Source organism: Eptatretus burgeri, chromosome 5, assembly GCF_056783735.1.
Source record: "Eptatretus burgeri isolate ZD-2024b chromosome 5, Ebu_testis_v1, whole genome shotgun sequence".
Taxonomy (NCBI): Eukaryota; Metazoa; Chordata; class Myxini; order Myxiniformes; family Myxinidae; genus Eptatretus; species Eptatretus burgeri.
Window position 1 is genome coordinate 28,523,130 of NC_140965.1, and position 17,500 is coordinate 28,540,629.

At 42.8% G+C, this 17,500-nt stretch overlaps 1 long non-coding RNA gene across 2 annotated transcripts in view; it reads left to right on the forward strand.

Annotated features, from left to right (window-relative positions):
* Window positions 1–17,500, forward strand: part of LOC147026137 (uncharacterized) — a 77,080-nt gene that overhangs the window by 17,024 nt on the left and 42,556 nt on the right. The window contains exon 3 of one of the 2 annotated variants that reach the window (XR_015057905.1): window positions 3,614–3,785. This is a non-coding gene — a long non-coding RNA (uncharacterized LOC147026137). Of the gene's footprint in view, window positions 1–3,613; window positions 4,141–17,500 lie in introns of those variants that run through there. The other variant, XR_015057904.1, reaches the window with a different exon arrangement.

A 17,500-nucleotide genomic window follows, 5' to 3' on the forward strand; every position in this document is an offset into this window, starting at 1 on the left:
CAAGTGATGGGTCGTGCCAAACGTTTCTCTTCAAACATCACGGTCTTCAATTCAGAGGCATGGGGCTTTCACCGCCGTGCCCTCGAGCCATTGATAAAAAAAAACAGAAAGCATTTGCAGAAATAACGACCCGTTGTTCCGCTCTCGGGTTGCTTATGACGTAACGTGGTTTTATCAGGACAAGGGCCCCAAGAGGGACGCGTCACGTGCGTTCATTGTTTCAAGGCGAGTGGTGGCTCAACATTCAAACGCCTCGAGCGAAACAGGACGACGACACGAAACAGGAAACAACAGATCCAAAAGTTTCCACTTCCTTCCCCACAAGAAGAGCGTGACCTCATTTTACTCTTTATTATTTATTTTTTTCTTCTTCTTAAGGGAGCCTTTGTTTATTACAAGGCCATTGGGATGGGGTCCCAAAAATTGGATGAGGCGCAAAATATGGTGGAACATCAAAAGTTCCACATTATTTGCGCCTCATCCAATTTTTCCTGAACTGATAGAAAGAAATGTTCCTCTGAGGTCTGGTCTAACCTTTTATGAATAATGACGTCATTATAACAGGCAAAACTAAACATCGAGGTAAACAGGTTGGAATCACCGTGGAGTTTTGGATGTGCGTGGAGTTTACTACATTCGCAGCTTTCACTTTCGGTTCAAGTCTTTCACGAACCTGCTGGCAAGGTCTGACGTTCGACTGAAGGAGGCAGGAGTGTTTTTGTTTTTTTTATAACTTGTTCAGAGTGCCGGCGATAACTCGCCTCGTCTTCTCAAAAGACACCGTGGGATCTGCAACGTCCACCAACTAATGTGAGCAGACAGGACACCCGGCTTGACGTCCATCCGAGGGATGGCACACTTTGTGACGCAACACCCTGCCTGCTAAGCATCAATCCGACACTTCAGTCAGTTCAGGAATCGAACCCAGACGAGCTCAACGGGCAAATCCACGACTGATGTGTGCCACATCCGACATATTGAAGACCCTGCCCATGTTAAGGTGAATTTTAACTCGGTCTTCTTGCCTTAATGTCAGATTCGTGCATTTCTCGTGCCGGGAGTTGAACCTGCAGTCCCATATTTGGGTGTGTGCACGGCATGGAGGTAGCAACTCCAGGTACAAGATCTCCTGGGGCCACGGTCCGGATCGGCGGTAAGGAACTGCTGGGCCCCGTTTCCATGGGAGCGGTTTTGCGGGTCGAACACTCCCAGCCGCCCGTAATTGCCTGCGAGTCTAATGGCTCACCGCGTTCGGGCTGATTTATTAATTCCGCGGGAGGATAGCGCGAGCAGGAGGGAGAGAGAGAGGGGGAGAGAGAAGGGGAGAGAGAGCGGGAGATAAAGCCTGGGGAGAGCTTTGCCCGGTCGCTGATTTATTAATTACGCGAGAAGAGGCAGCCTTGGCTTCAGGCCCATGGAGATTAGCTCGCCTTGGCTGCCACAAATTAAAACAAATCTCCCTCACTTGGTCCACAGCTCTGGAAAGGCTTTGGATGCTTCCATCAGCACACTCTGCTCTTCGTCGTTCTTCCGAGCCCTTGAATGAGCCTAAACGGTTTTGGACCTTTCCCTGACTCCCTCGTTGCCTTAATGTCCCATAACGTGCGCACCTTTTAAAAATATTAAATAAATCACACGCTCTTTTGCCGGTTCCACGGGCCTAATGCTAATGACGTGCGGATCGTGTACCCGTTCTCTAGTACTGTGTACATAGTTTCCTCTTACCGCACACGCCTCTCTCTCTGTGTATGTTGTCATGTGGTTGCACTTTGATAACCAGAGCAACCACTTCCTTTGCAAACTCAACTTTTACACCCTTCTCGAAACCTGATCGTCCTCCTGAATCGGATTTGAAATAAATAATAAAATTAACTTCTTTTTTTTTAACGAAAGTTCTCGGAACGAGATACTAACGATGGTCCCAAGAAACTCTAACGTGTGTATGTATGTATATATGTATATATATATATATATATATATATATATATATATATATATATATATATATATATTTTGCTTTTCAACATATAAGTATTGTTATGATCGCTGGTCTTCAATACCGTCATGCTACCAGGCACGTAGGGGGGGGGGGGCAAAATGATCTCTAATTTACGCTTGAATCGGCGTTTAAAAAACACACCACCGCGGCGAACTTGCCTGGCTAAAGTGGCCGAGCGAGCCCATCAAGAGATTCAGCATGAACCCTGAACTGTCCATCTCATGGGTCTATTAGGCCAATTCGCTATGCGAGACACAAGGAGCCTGCTTCCGATGACTACACACAAGTTCTCCTTTAAATCGGGATTTATTGCAACAAAATGGGCATGGAAGAAGAATAAGAACAGCACAGCCACGTTGCGTGAATAAAGACTGTTGAAAATTAATAATAAAATAAATACTCAGCACACAGTCTGGATGGACCTCGACCGCTGAACAAAATAACTTGAGCATTCATTCAGGGGTGACGAGACTGAAAGAGGAGAGTAGACGAGACTGAAAGAGGAAAGTAGACAAGACAGGCAGAAGAGAAAACTTGCTTCCTGCATGATGCTCATGCACACTGGGTTTGGCCCATCCTCGCAGCGCCCTCCCCAACCACACAGGTCCAAACAGGAACCATGGCATGGCACGCAGGAACCACAAAGGATGGAGCAGGAAACAACCAGGCAACAAGATGCAGGTGAGCAGGCAGCAACCTCAGAGAAGAACAAGACCACCCACAGCCAGCGCAGTGTATGCGCTTATATGGAGTCCGGATTCTTCATGAACATCTAATCAATTCGTCCTCATCGCACGCCCAACCTGTCCACCAAGGTTCGTCCGAGTTCGTAAATAACTTTTTGAGATATCCCTCTCACAGACAGATAAACAAACAGACACAGTAGTGGAAACAACCTCCGTCCACCTTAGGTGGTGGAGGTAAAGACCATATAAAAACCGATTACATCGAGGGAGGTTGAAGGATGCAGGGTGTAGGGAAAGGCTGGGCGTAGATAAAGACACCTGGGCGGTGTGACGAGATCTTTTTAAACACCTGCCCAACAATTACTTAATTATAGAAAATACATTATGCTTATTCTAACAAACACTATCAAATAACTATTCTAAACTATGCCCCATTTTACTCCCTAGGTCAGATCCCAAACAATATCAAAAGTAAGAAAAACAATCTCCTTCCTCCTTATATCCCAGGACTTTGACATCATGAAAAACGAAAATGGCCTTTTTTGGACTATTGCAACTATTCAGGGTCTGAGACCATTTTAAATGCACCTCGTATCCTTCAAATCCAAATAACTTCTTTCAGGAGGTTCAACATTTCGAATTGCTACCGCAATAACCGTCGTTGGACAAAATCCTCTGACGATAGTAGAAAACCTTTTTTTCAGTGGGTTTAAGGAGGTTTTTTTAACTGTCCTTGGAGAATATGGACCTGCTCCTGATTACAGAGGAAATTCCAACCCACATGGAAAACTAACTTGTCAATCACCCTATCGGCGCAACCCTTGTGTGCAATGCTGCAAATGGTTCGTATGTCTTGTCTTATTACCCTCCCCCATCATTTGTCTTATTACCCCCCCCCAGCAAATAACACTGCGTCATGGTGTTACAGGTATGCAACAATGACGACCGCGAGTGAGCACCCAGTGGAACACCGTATGGCTTTGTGAGCACCCAGTGGAACACCATATGGCTTTGTGAGCACATTGAGCTCACCATGGCCAGAATATACGAATACACAGGGTATCCCATTAGTCCTGAACCTTTTCCGACTATGGAATCGGGTGAGCAGAGTAAAACTAATACCTTGATTTATTTATCTATTTTTACACTTATTTTCACATTTGCAGTATTTCATTCATTGTGACAGTTAACAATCAAGAGGATCAGTGTGAGCACCATCGTTCACCTGGAACAAAAGAAAAAACCTGTTAACATGGGGGTAAAGGGACTTGTGGGACATCTAGTACAATGGAATGCATTTGAATGGGGGGAATAAAATACTGGGTGGGGTTACAAGATGTAGGGACCACCCTGTATAACCAAAGGAGTGCGGTTTGTCATTGTTGTCCCGAAGAAAGAGCTTATACCCACGGAAACAAAAATAGATTTCAAGTCGAATTAGACTGCTCTGTGTCAGGCTCAGCAAAACTATCTCTACATATCATACATAACAAGAGTTGTCTGACAGCCTGGTAAAAGAGGTAAGTGCTCTGCACCCGCCGTCCCTCAGATGGACATTAAGCTGGCTATCCAGTCTGCCAGCATCAAGTGCATTTAAACACCCCACGATGTATATCGACGAAGAGTGGGCGAGTTATCGCCGGCACTGAACAAATCCAGCACTCGATCTCCGCAGGTCCATTTCCAGTGGTTTTCATTGGCAATCACACATATGGCATAAAGACGAGAGAAATATATCAAGTAAACCTGGCAATGCTGGGATTGTTGCATCGCTAAAGCATCGCAACTATGCTGTACTGAACATCAACATGATTTACAAAACAAAATGTCGACTCAAGACACCTCGAGCTGTACAGGAGCTTCACATATGCTGAGTCAACCAAGGTGCTGCTGACAAGTCATCCCCAACCATGATGCTTCACCACCTTGAAGGCAAACAATCAACACTGGATTGTGAGATAGAGCATCAGCATATCGTTAGGACCTCATATTACATCCGTACTAAATGACCTTTGTCTACAGTCGAGACCATTGATGTTGGTCACCGTCTCAGTACAATAAGTGTCCGTGTGCTATCCTTGTGGGAAGGGGATGCGACGAGAAACCTTTCGGTCTGTTCGGGTGTGATATGTTGCAATTATATGCATGAATGACCTACACACTACAAATTGCAGAGAGACAGGTGCGAAAGACTTTCAGTGACAATCCAATGATTGATCCGTTAAGCATTGGCACTTAAAGAAGTTGCTGCGGTCACACAATGCTTGGCATTGAGAATTAATGTGGCATGGCGTTGAGTTACCCTGAAATCTTCTCTTTTTTTTGTTCACGATAAATAGATTATCGATAATGCGGATGGAAGAGGACAAGCTTAAAATGTGACTGAGCAGCTCTGGGAGAAGGAAGGCAATGGGTATGAATGTAGGAAATAACTATGTTAGTAATCTCTGTTTAATTACACTTCCATTACTCCTGAATTTTCATTTCTGTTTCTGGCACGTTTCTTCCAAATCCGTTCTTGTTTCCTTGATGTAAACATTGTTCCGTTTTCTTGTCTCCTGTTCACAGTGACGACGTGGTTTAAGTAAGCCTGCCTTCAGCGTTGGATGAAGGAGATCTGTGATTGGTCAATAAGATTAGACATATCGTTATATTGATCACACGAGCTGGTAAAGCATGTGCTCATCATGTACACCTACCTGTGCGAAACATTAATAATGATAATGTAGTCGCCGAGCTCGCTTTTAGCAGTTCATTCCGTTTCCTTGCGATGTTGCAATACCCATCCATGGCTTTGGCTCGTGAAAGGAGCATTAGACCTCTAATGGGCCACCTTCAAGGATACTGGTGCAGATGGCATAGGACGTGATGTAGTGTAGCACCACTTGCTTTTTTCTCCTTTCCTCATGAAACAGCAGGTTTACCGGGTCTACTGCGATAGCATCACGTAAAGACCGGCTATCTGTCCTGATGTTAGCCACGATCTTCACGGGGCTTCGCAAAGGCTGTTACCGCAATGATAGACCCAGAAAGGTCCCAACGAGGAAAAGTGATCAACCTCATGCTTAACCTGTGTAGAGAATATAGAATATTGCTATGGTACTTCATTAAATTATTATTCTTGTCAAAAGTATGATGTCGTCATAAAATTACAATTGCAGATTGGACAGCCGGCTTATTGACTCCCCAATGATTCTTGTTTTTTTTTATTACAGCACTCAAAGGCTCGTGGGGTGGGTTGTACATGTCTCACATGTAGAACAACAACTTTAGGAGACTTTGTGTTTTTACGTGAATTCGGCCTAAAAGGATATTAGTCGATTATAAAGAACAAATCGACCCAATATATAATAGGGGAGATGAACCTGCAGTCTCAGCATCAGGGAGCTCTGTGCTCAGATGGAGTTGCCAAACAGGTCATTTGTCTTCATAGTTTGGGTTCGACAGCTAATATATTGAAAATCTCCATGGTTTTGGTCATTATATAACTTGAAAACTGCGTCAAGCTGAAGAATCTAAAGAGATCACAGTTTTTTTTTTTTAAATCTTGGTCCTTGCATCTTTTTATGTTGGAGTTGGTTTTTCCATCTTGTCTTATAAGTCCCCTACCGGTTTCACTGGAGGGAACTATAGGTTTGCTCTCCGTCCGTCCATCCGTTCCACATGTGGTTTTTCAGACTTTTTCCCATTCCCTTTAACATGTTCAATTGAAACTTGGTACATGGCTTTATTATGATAAGTTACAGAAGCAGTTTGAGTTTCAGGGCATTTTGTCAATTTTTCAGTTATTCTCTTTTTAAACTTAGAAAATATCACATATTATGTATGGGTCAGTGTTCAGCTGCCCTGACTCCACCCCATTGCTTTACACCCATTGGCTGGACAGCTGGCCTGACTCCACCCTAATAAAATCATACGTCGCCATTCCATGAAACAGCACAGATCGGCAGGCCTCAGGCCTTAGGCCTGGGTGTTAGTCCATACGGCCCAGTGCAATTGGAATGATCCGTGGTGTATAACCACGATGTATTATATATGCACATAAGCCATATGGATGTTTTTGCTTCATGTATGAACATCGGGTTATTTTTAATTTGAAATAGGCAAAGCCTTGAAACCAACGAGAGTATCTTCTTCATTTTGTCTCCGGTATAGGCTCGAGCATGTGTTAAAGCAAACAAATTTTTATCTCCAGCTTGTTGTCCTACTTTTCTTTATTGGTTTCCAGTCTACAAAATATATATCAGTAAATGAACATTGCCTTTCCTTTTATTTTGTGAATAGACCCAAATACAGTGGGTTAGAGGGTTTCTTCTTCTACATTTTGGGTCCGGTATCGGCTCGAGCGTGTGTTAAATGCAAACAAATTTTTATCTCCCGAACATTCATTGGGGCCGGTAGGGGACATGGATTGCAAAGCAATTCTCACTCTTGTTCATTCATTCTTTTCCTTATGTATGCTTTTCGAGGACGTTGTATGACCACGTTTTTTGACCTTTAAAATAATTACCACAGTGCCTACACTATAAGGGTGATATTGTACAACTCTCATATACTATAGTTGTAACTGCAGCAATTTTTTTCAAGGGGGTTACGTACATGAAGCAAAAACATGCATACTGCTTATGTGAATATACAATACATCATGGTTATATAGCTTGAATAATTCCAAATGCACTGGGCCGTAAGCTGAGAACAGAAGTCTGAAGCCGAAGGTGTGAAGCCTAAGGCCAGAAGGCTGAGGCATGTACATACTGTCCCCTTCACAAGGCCCATGATGCCCATCAGCTCCAACCTTTCAATAACTGATGATCCTTTTAACAGTCGCTTTGGTTGTTTTATACTGAATGAAAACTTATAGAGCGGACATGGCGATTATGAATATGACACTTCCATAAATGCGTTGGGCTTACCATAGCACAAAATGGTGGATGTTGTTTTTTTTTCAGGTTACAATTGTGGGTGGCGTCAGACCAGCTGTCCAACCAATGAGTTTAGAGCGGACATACAATCACTTGCTCCATGATGTATAGATTATGATACCAACTGTGGTGAACTTACAAATTCCGATCGCAGCTGCACTTGCTTGCATTCCCGGCATCCAATGATGTGACGCTCTTTGCACTGCACTCCAAAGCAATGCCTCCTGCTAGCAACTGATGACAGAATTGGATATTGTTGCATATTTCTATTTGACTTCTTCATTTATATGTAACACAAAGCTGTGGGGTAGCATTATTGGCTGAGGGCATGGCTGTGCCACTGATGCAATGTCCTTTTCTGGTTAGGGCAGGGATTTGGAATTTGACCATGGAGCCCGCGATAGCTCACCTACTCTTCGCAAACCATGGGATCTTTAACATCCATCAATGAATACTGGTGGACGGGATTCACATTTAACGTCCATCAGAAGGATGGCGCACACACATTGATGAATCATCCTGCCTGTGAAACGCCTGGATGACAGTTTAATGCTGAATCGGGATTTAAACCCAGGCTTGACAGCTTAGAGCTTAGAGGTGAGTATGTGTACCTGTAGGCCATCCTGTCAGCCCTCGTCATTCGACTGGTCTCATTGCATACTGTGTGTAGCATGTAGAACAATTTTTCCACACAAACTGGTCAATAAACAAGATTTAATGTCAACACAGTATGTACTTCAAATATCACTTTAGTATGTGTCGAAGATGAGGCAATGGAAAGAAACCATCCTAGCTCTTAGAGACACTCTCGATATGACATCATAGTCATTGAGGCGCAGAGCAAAAAACACAATCCCTTTGTACAAAGAAGAAGTGAAGGAACAGAATTTGAAGGATAAATTATCAGCATGAAGGTATGACTGAAAGAAATGTGTGGCTTTTTTCGGAGACCATATCAGCTTATTTTCCTGGACAGGTGGAATCAATAAATATATACAGTACAGGGATACACAAGGAACTTTGATTCAGGAGAAGGCCATTGGGTCCATCACGCCTATGCTGCACCAACCCTGGTATTCTCACCCATTCACACACAATCCCTCTATCTCCAATACATCCAAGTACCTATCTAATTTCCATGTAAACTTATCCACCCCTCAAGATAATAATAATAATAATGATGGTAAAACAACCAGAGTAATAATAATTGTTATTATCATGTGGCATACTCTATAGTCCATACATTTAAGTCATCAGATATGTGATGAACAGGGTGAGCTAGTCCTCAATCAGATTATTTGCCCCCTCTCTAATGGCAGGCAGTATGTCTGTACCCACCAAGTATCTGCCTTTTAAACACTTCATTGAACTTTTGAATATTTTAAAGTACTATGTACTCAAATGTACCATAGCTGGGCAGCCATTGCACTGTCTGTCACTACTATTGCTTCACCTGATTCAGACCTCCTCCTGGACGGTGCATTGAATAACAACACGATTCTCAAGCTTACAAGCTTGTCAATGCAGAAGGCTGTTCATGTAAACCTGCCCACCCAATCGAAAGTTTTCATCATTTGTCGGTCTGTCTCATTGGTATGTTTTGTCTGTGAATGCGATAACTCGCGAACGCTTTCAGATATCTTCCTCAAATTTTACCAGGGGATTCCGAAGGGCAAAAGTGAGGCTGTCAATGTTTTTTGACTATATAGGTCAAAAGGTCAACAACTTAATATTATATAGTACGATACCTCAAAAAGTTATTGATGGGTTATGACAAAACTAAGTGGATGAGTTGGGTAGGTGATGAGAAAAAGCCGATTCGATTTTGTTGAAGATCCGGATTCAGGTCCAGCCTATGGGTGGAATATAAACCATAAATTGTTTAACCTGGCGGAGTGATGCGCTCTTTGCGTTTTATAAGGTTGGTACTTTATATTTGTACATTTTCTCATGCATGACCCATGCTTATATATGTGATTTCTGAATGAAAGTTTGACATGATATATTAGTGTATCACAAAATATAAACGAGAACGGCACTGTTCTTGTCACCGAACCAACTCATCATCCACATCGTTTTGTAATAACTCGTCCACATGTTTTTTGAGATATCGTGCTCCACTGCATATCGTTTTTGGCCCTATCCCGCAATGGTGAAGAATCACTTTTTTAAAATCTCATGTCCAGATCCGGATCTTCACCAAAATCTAATCAGTTCGTCCTTGTCGCACACCCAACCTGCCCACCAAATTTAATCCGAATCCATCCACAACTTTTTTCAGATATCCTGCTCATTGACAGACAGGGATGAAATCAACCTCCGTCCACCATCAGTAGCAGCGGTAGCAACATTTAAATTGCCTGCTTAGTTAATTGTAATTTAACTACACATTATTCCAGCCAAGGTTAAAAAAATTTAAATATGAACATTGACAATGTGGTATATTTTTGACTGCTTTGTATGAAGAAAGAAAGATGAAAGAACAGCTAGAAACCACTTACAATGCCATCTCAAAGGGCGCGTCCATGTGGAAAAAAAAACCAAGAGGATCCTTGAACATACGAGGTTACTTAAGGCATTGCATGATGAAGGGTAGACCATGTGCTTATTGACGGAAGATGTCGATGGAAGTGCAGGAGGGAAAACAAGATGGGAATTGGTTATGGCCACATCTCCACCAGCAAGTCGTTGGTCGCTGTGTCCACACAATGCTGTCAGAGTCTCCAGACTCACCTGACTCAGGTAGACATTCGACCAGGAGAAAGAAAAAAAAAATCAACCCAACAAAGATTCCATTCGAACTTATTCATGCTACATAACATGATAAGCACTGTGACGTCAACATGAATCGTCATCACATTTAAGTTTCAAGCTTAATTGCATTGATATTTTCAACTAAATTTAATAACCGTGATTGTATACGTTATAACTGCTTCCTATTCAGAGTTTAAAATTCTTGAAATTTTTTTTTTTTTACAAATGGGAGTGTGAAGGTACCTTATGTGACAATGCCTGTGTCAGGGATGATCAATCTCACCAATACAGGGTGGGCTTTTTCCCCAGGCTCTCAAATAAGTGTCCCTCTTTGTCTTATCTTCTAGACATGGTGGTGTAATTTACAGTCGCCTTCGGTGTACATGTGTTTTATCTAGTCTTTTTACATGCAAATCAAACTGAGAAGTCTCTCAAGCACTTGTATGTTCTTGGTGTGTACGAGCTTTCCAGAAAGTTATGATCACATGTATGCCTGTGCAAAATGTCTATTAATCTTTATGCTTCGCAAGTAATCGGTGCAGTGACATCTGCCATGAGCTTTTGTCTTTGCACTGTGGATACATGGAATTTGGTGTCACCTTGGCTTGGTTCTGGCACAGAGAGGTTTTGTGCTCATTGGCAGATCATGGTGGGGCACTAGGGCAATGCCCTCACCCCCTTCCATATGGGTGATATAACCTTAAGGGTAGAAGCATGACACCTCCAAGGTAGCGTAATGGTGCCCGAGAAGGTTGAGCCATGGTACTGCCAAGGTAGCATATTGATGCCCTAAAGGGTAGAGTCTTGGCGCTCCAAAAGTCGCATAATGGTGCCCCTCAGGGTACGTGGCCTTGGCACCCCAAAGGTAGCGTAATGGTGCTCTTTAAGGTAGAGCCATGACAGCCCCAAAGTAGCATAATGCTGCGCCTAAGGGTGGGGTCATGGCATCTGCAAGGTAGCATAATGACGTAATGTCGCCTATGCGATAGGATTAATTTACCTTGAGTTGGGGTCATTTCACCGTAATTGAGGTTGCATTATTTGACAAGGGGCACCCATGTAAATCAGAACGTCTTTCGAAGCACTCCTCGAAAGTGACAAACCACTACCATTGCGTCATTCGTTCTGCAACTGCCATTGCAGCTCTGAATCCATGTGATAGTTCTGAATCCAAATATTGTTCCATGTGAAGGAACTATATTTCCGAGCATTTTAATTTTGCTAACTGTACCGGCAACGCTTCCAGTGTCGACGTGTGAATCGGAACGAATGTTTTCAATGGTGGAGAAAATGTGCACTGCAATTATAATCATAATGACAGAGGACATGCCAGAGTCACTTGTCTGCTGCAAGCACACAGGGACAATCTTCTGGATACCCAAGGTGTTATTTGCAGATTCGCTGAGTTGCAAAGCCGACAATTGGGCCTTGGTTTGTGATGTGATGCACCCAATGAAATAGCTATTTCGATGTATTTTGTAGTACTACTGTAAAAGGTGCTCCTCGATAAAGTATCCCCTCTCAAGATTTGCCCCTGGATCTGCCACTGGGCTGTCTCATGCAGACAAAGCCTTATGAAGTAGGTTCTGCAAAAGCAGAAGAGCAGTTCCACATTAGCGGATGTCTGAACTGATCAGCAAAAGCCGAAGAGATAGACAAATGGTGGATTGAGAAAAGATTGCATACAATATAATGAGATGATGTAGCCCAGAATGTGGGATGCAAAAGGAGACGGAAATGCCTCTAACCAACCAGCAAGCGCTTAAGAACAGGCATCTTGCTGGGAGACATGCCAACAGTTCTTCCTTTGCAAGGCATCGATGTAGGCTGTGTGAGATGCAGCTGTGTCTACTCATAGACGCAAGGCTTATCCCATGGTTTAATTATGAAAGGCTGAGCAGCAGAGTTAACTTGTTAGCTTACTTACTTTCCATTTATCGAGGTTGCAGTTCCCCCATATTGGCTTGAGTCCCGATGGAATGACATTTGATTATAAGTTGTTGTTTTGCTGTTCTCCAAGCACTAGATTGTACATACCATCCTATATAGCTTGGGAAAGTTAAGCTGACTGTCTTGTCTGCTAGCATTTGCCTGATTGTACATTTTAGTGCCATCTGCAATTATGAGTACATTATTTATTTCTTTTGTAAGTACCGCATTTACTTGATTCAAATATTGTTCCAATATGAGTAACTTGTGTATTTGCAAAAGGTACCAAAAATGTCCAATCAGCTGAATATATACTATAAGTTACTCATATTGGAACGATATTTGAATCAAGTCAGTTAATAAAAAGTGTGCAGGATTAGATTAGATTAGTGTTCATACAGTACTGTATAGCATTATTTTTACCTTCGCCACCAAAGGTGGACTGAGGCTATGTTTTCACCCGTTTGTCTGTTTGTGAGCAGGATATCTCAAAACATTGTGGATGGATTCAAACAAAATTTGGTGGACAGGTTGGTGTGCGACAAGGACTAATTGATTAGATTTTGGTGAAGATCTGGATCTGGATACTAGAATTTTTAAAGTGATTCTTCACCATTGAGAGATTAGGCCAAAAACGGCATGTAGCATGATATATTGATATTTCAAAAGGTTATGGACGGATTATGATCAAACTCGGTGGATTATGGTAGTCTTGGGGTTAAACAGTATAAACCTCGTCTACAAACTCTGCATTTTAAGCTCATGTTGTCTTGCTGATGATGCCTGAAGGCAGAAACAGTAAGAATATCTGTAGGACCATGTATTTTGGCCTTGGGGGAAAAGGTGCATACTTATTACTTTGACAAGCTTTTTATGGCTTTACATGCATGGCCATTGGCCAGGCTATACAGCTTTGTTAACAGTTTTTATTTTTATTTTTTACCTTTTTTTTTGCAAAAATATTCTTCCACAAGGAAATCTCGTTCCCAGTCTGATGTTTAAAATTCTCGCTTATACAATTCCCCCTTTGGGTTGCTGGATTCGAGGTCTCTATGTTCTGTCAGAATATGACATGTGATGCGGATTGAGTGATACTGTGGTTGGGAATTGCAGAGTCACTTAAATTGATTAACACAAAAGTAGAGGATCTTATCTTTCCTCGTATTTACAAGATCAAGGCTCATGGAAGAGCGAAGTGACGGAGGATAAAAAGGGAAAGAACTGAAAAGAACACAATAAGCAAGGCAATGAACAGATAAACAGGAAAGGAAGAGACAGAGGAGGAGGAAACACAGTTACCTGCACGTAGAATGGTTGGCTTAAGTTTGACTAATGTGGGTGGGTACAAGGAATTGTGAGTAAGGATCGGGAATAGGTCATGGAGGGAAGAGTTGGATAGCACAGCCTCAGGACGGTGGTTCTGCTGATTGGAGAAGCAAGGAACAAAAGAGTTGAGGTGTGTAGTCAACCTGGATTCTGGAAAGTTAACCAGGATGGGGTTACTGAAAGAACGTGTGCATCATGGGGCTGCTGGAGACAGTAGCAGCAGCAATAAAGCAGAGGGAGTTGGACTGGAGGAATGGTGGTATAAAAAAACAATGGGGCCACCGACCTGCCTTCAATGTGAATGCATAATGAACCTGCCCTTCTCCCACAATGGAGAGCAGAATGTACTCCATTGAGCGATGAACAAAGACCTTGTAGGCCAAAAGTAGTTTGATATATATATATATATATATATATATATATATATATATATATATATATATATATATATATATATTTTTTTTTTTTAGGTAAAGACTTGGAAAGACAGCGAGTGTTGAGTTTGCTGCTGACTTTGGAGACCAGCTTTGCTGGGTGGCCATAAAGTCTAGAAATATAGATAATATTATGTCATTCTGTTTATTATTATTATTATTATTATGACGTCTTGCCAGATCTAAACCCCTCAGATTACTTGTAGTCCAGCAGCGTAGTCTGATATTTCAGATCAATTGTTCAAATTTGCATAAAAGCACCAAAGCTGACCAAGGCAAAATCTCAAGTGGCTCCATATCCAGAATTGGTCAGAATACATTATTCTACATGTGTACCAATTTTGGTGCTTTTATGCAAATTTGAACAATTGGTTTGCTATGCTGCAGTACTATTATTCTGGTGTTTGCTGAAGGCACAGGTTTATTCAGTGAAAATCAGAGACATGACTAATCTGAGGCAACGCATCACGGATGCACGTGCAGGGATTGATGGAAATGCTGCATTAATGCACCACGTTCATTGCAATTTTGCACAGCGCATTGAACTGTGCATTTCTCATGAGGGACAACACATTGAACATGTCATGTAATGTTATTGAACATTACATGTATTGTAATGTAATGTCAATAAACCATTTATAATGTATATTCGCCTATGCTTCCAGACTTTATGGCCACCCTGTATAATCGGCTCAGGATAGGTCTTGCCTCATGGTGAGATCTCAAAGTGACTGAACCTCTTCCAGTAGCTGACCATGGAAATAGGTGGGTTCATTTGACCATCCTTCCAGAGTAACAGGTTAAGACCGTAAGATTTACTTGGATTGAAGGACATGTTCCATTTATCAGAAGAACATCTAATCAATTCGAAATTAGCAGTCAGGCAACTGTTTTATGCCTGTCAGTGGGATGGATTACTATATATTTAGTAATGTGAACTTGTTTGCAAAAAAAAAAAGAGAGGACTTTCAAGGCCTCCGAGTGGTCGTTTATGTAGATGAGTAGAACAACAAGACTGGGCAAAAGACATTACCTTGGGGCACTCCAGTCTCCACAGGGAGAGTATAGAAGGTTCCATTGATGGCAATGTATTGACTGTGATAGCAATGCATTGAATGCATCAAAGGCCTGGCCTTGGCACATTGAAGGATGTGGTGAGGCAAATCGTGAAAAAGCAGGTTACATTCTCCACTTGAAGGTCAAGGCCAAATAATAGGAACCTAAGGTCCCACTATAAATCCCACAATTAGTGTGTATCAGTCCATCAACAAGCCCGGGTCCAACATAAAACACCTGCAATCCAACCTCTCATCTCTCACCAACCTCCAGAGCTTGGAAGTAGCTGATTAAATGTCTCCTGCACCTTCACTTCGAAAGGATGAAGTCATGTTCTACTCTGCTTGAGAAAAACCTGAATATATTTACACTGTCTTTACTGAAAGCACAAATATCCTCAATCCCTCATTTACTGACCCACCTCCCTCACCCCATTTGTAACAGACAACTGTCTCCCACCAAGGTTGAGGAATTCCAAGTCAATAGTGACAACTCTGCAATTGGTCCTGACAGCATTGGCACTGTAGAACTCAAGAACAAATTTTATAGTCTAAACCTATCCTCTTTCCTCACTCCTCTCCTGGTCTTTCTCAGATGGCCTCCTGCCTTCATCTTGAAAAGGCAAAAGCATCATCCCGATTCAAAAGAAGGTTTCCAAGTCTGATACACTCAACTACAGATCAGCAGCCCTCTCGCTATCACAATCAAAGTTGCGGCATCTTCCATTGCTGTAGATCTTCTTCTTCTTCTTCTTCTTCTTCTTCTTCTTCTTTCGGCTGCTCCCATTAGGGGTCGCCACAGCGGATCATCCGTATGACCCGCATAGTGATTTGGCACATGTTTTACGCCGGATGCCCTTCCTGACGCAACCCTGGTCGCCTCTTACGACACAGGGATATGGTACACCTATTTTTTAACCGGGGTATACACCGGCCCAGTATACTGGTACTCATTTCGCCGACCTCGGAAGGATGACAGGCTGAGTCAACCCCCTGGTGTATTAATTCAGTGGCTCAACGGGGCTTGAACTCAGGACCTCTTGGATCCCAAGCCGCTGCCCTAACCACTGCGCCAACACCAGGCTCTAATTGCTGTAGATTGCTGTAGATGTTCGGCATCATCTCTCCTCTATCTAATCTCTGATCATTAGTTCAGCTTCTGCCATGACTTCGACATTGACATGTTGCTTCTTTGAACCAAACAATGAAGTCAAAAATCGAGGCATGCAGGCCAGCCTTGAATGCCACATTCAGCGAGCTTGGCAAGCAGAGCAGAATCTTCATTCTTATACAACAAAAGGCTGTGGGGTAGCATCATTGGCTAAGAGCACAGCTGTGCCGCTGATGCAATGCCCCCTGGTTATGACAGGAATTTGTAATTTGTTCATAGTGCTGGCAATAGCACGTCCACTCTTCGTTTAAGACTCCATGGGATCTTTAATGTCCACCAACGATTGTTGGCAGATCGGGCGCCCGTTTTAACGTAAATCTGAGGGACAGCAAACACATTGATGCATCACTCTGCTTGTGAAACACCAGATGACACTTCATAACTGGGTCGGGATTCAAACTCAGGCTAGACAGCTTTGAGGAGAGGGTGCATACCTTGAGCCATCGTTTCAGCGAAGCAGAGCAGAATGACGAACTGTCAAGTGCTCAAGATATGTCTGGAGAGACTGTCCTAACCTCTTCTTTGAGTTTTTGCCCCTACAAGCATTACTGAGGTAGGAACAGTAGCATGTCCACAGTTGAGTGACTTGGTTGGAATCCAAACTGATGGTCAAAAATCAGACTGTTATAAAACAGGAAAGATGACATCAGCAGCAATGATGGATTCCATCACTTTGCTTATAAATGAAAGATTTAAGTGAAGTTATGGAATCCATCATTGCTGTTGACACGTATAACCACTTCAAGGTCATGGGAATCTCCTGCGCTGAAGCTGAGTTTTGGACCTATCACTTTCCCATCGCAGACAGGCTGGTTGTCTCTCTGACTTCAACCAACTCCTTTCTGGTCTTGCACCCTCTGCTCTTTCTGTCATTTGTCCCTCCAGGTTTCTGCAGGGTGCACATGGTCCGCCATCAACCCCTTCTGGTGAAACTACCTAAATCCAGAATCACTGCTCACCTCCACTCTTTCGTCCCTCTTTTTTTCCCCGTCTGTGGAACAAACTTCCACATTCTCTTCAGCCCCATTCTTCCCTCCCGGTCTTCAAGACAGCTGTTCACCACCACCTCAGATCTTCCCCAATCCAAAGCCTTGATGTTTTTTTTACCATCATTAACCCACCCCAAGCCCTCCTCTTTCCAAATTTCCAGTTTTATCCCTCCTGAGAGATTCCTTCTGCATCGATCCTGTCCACCCCATGCATCTTTCCTGCCCCCCATTCCTC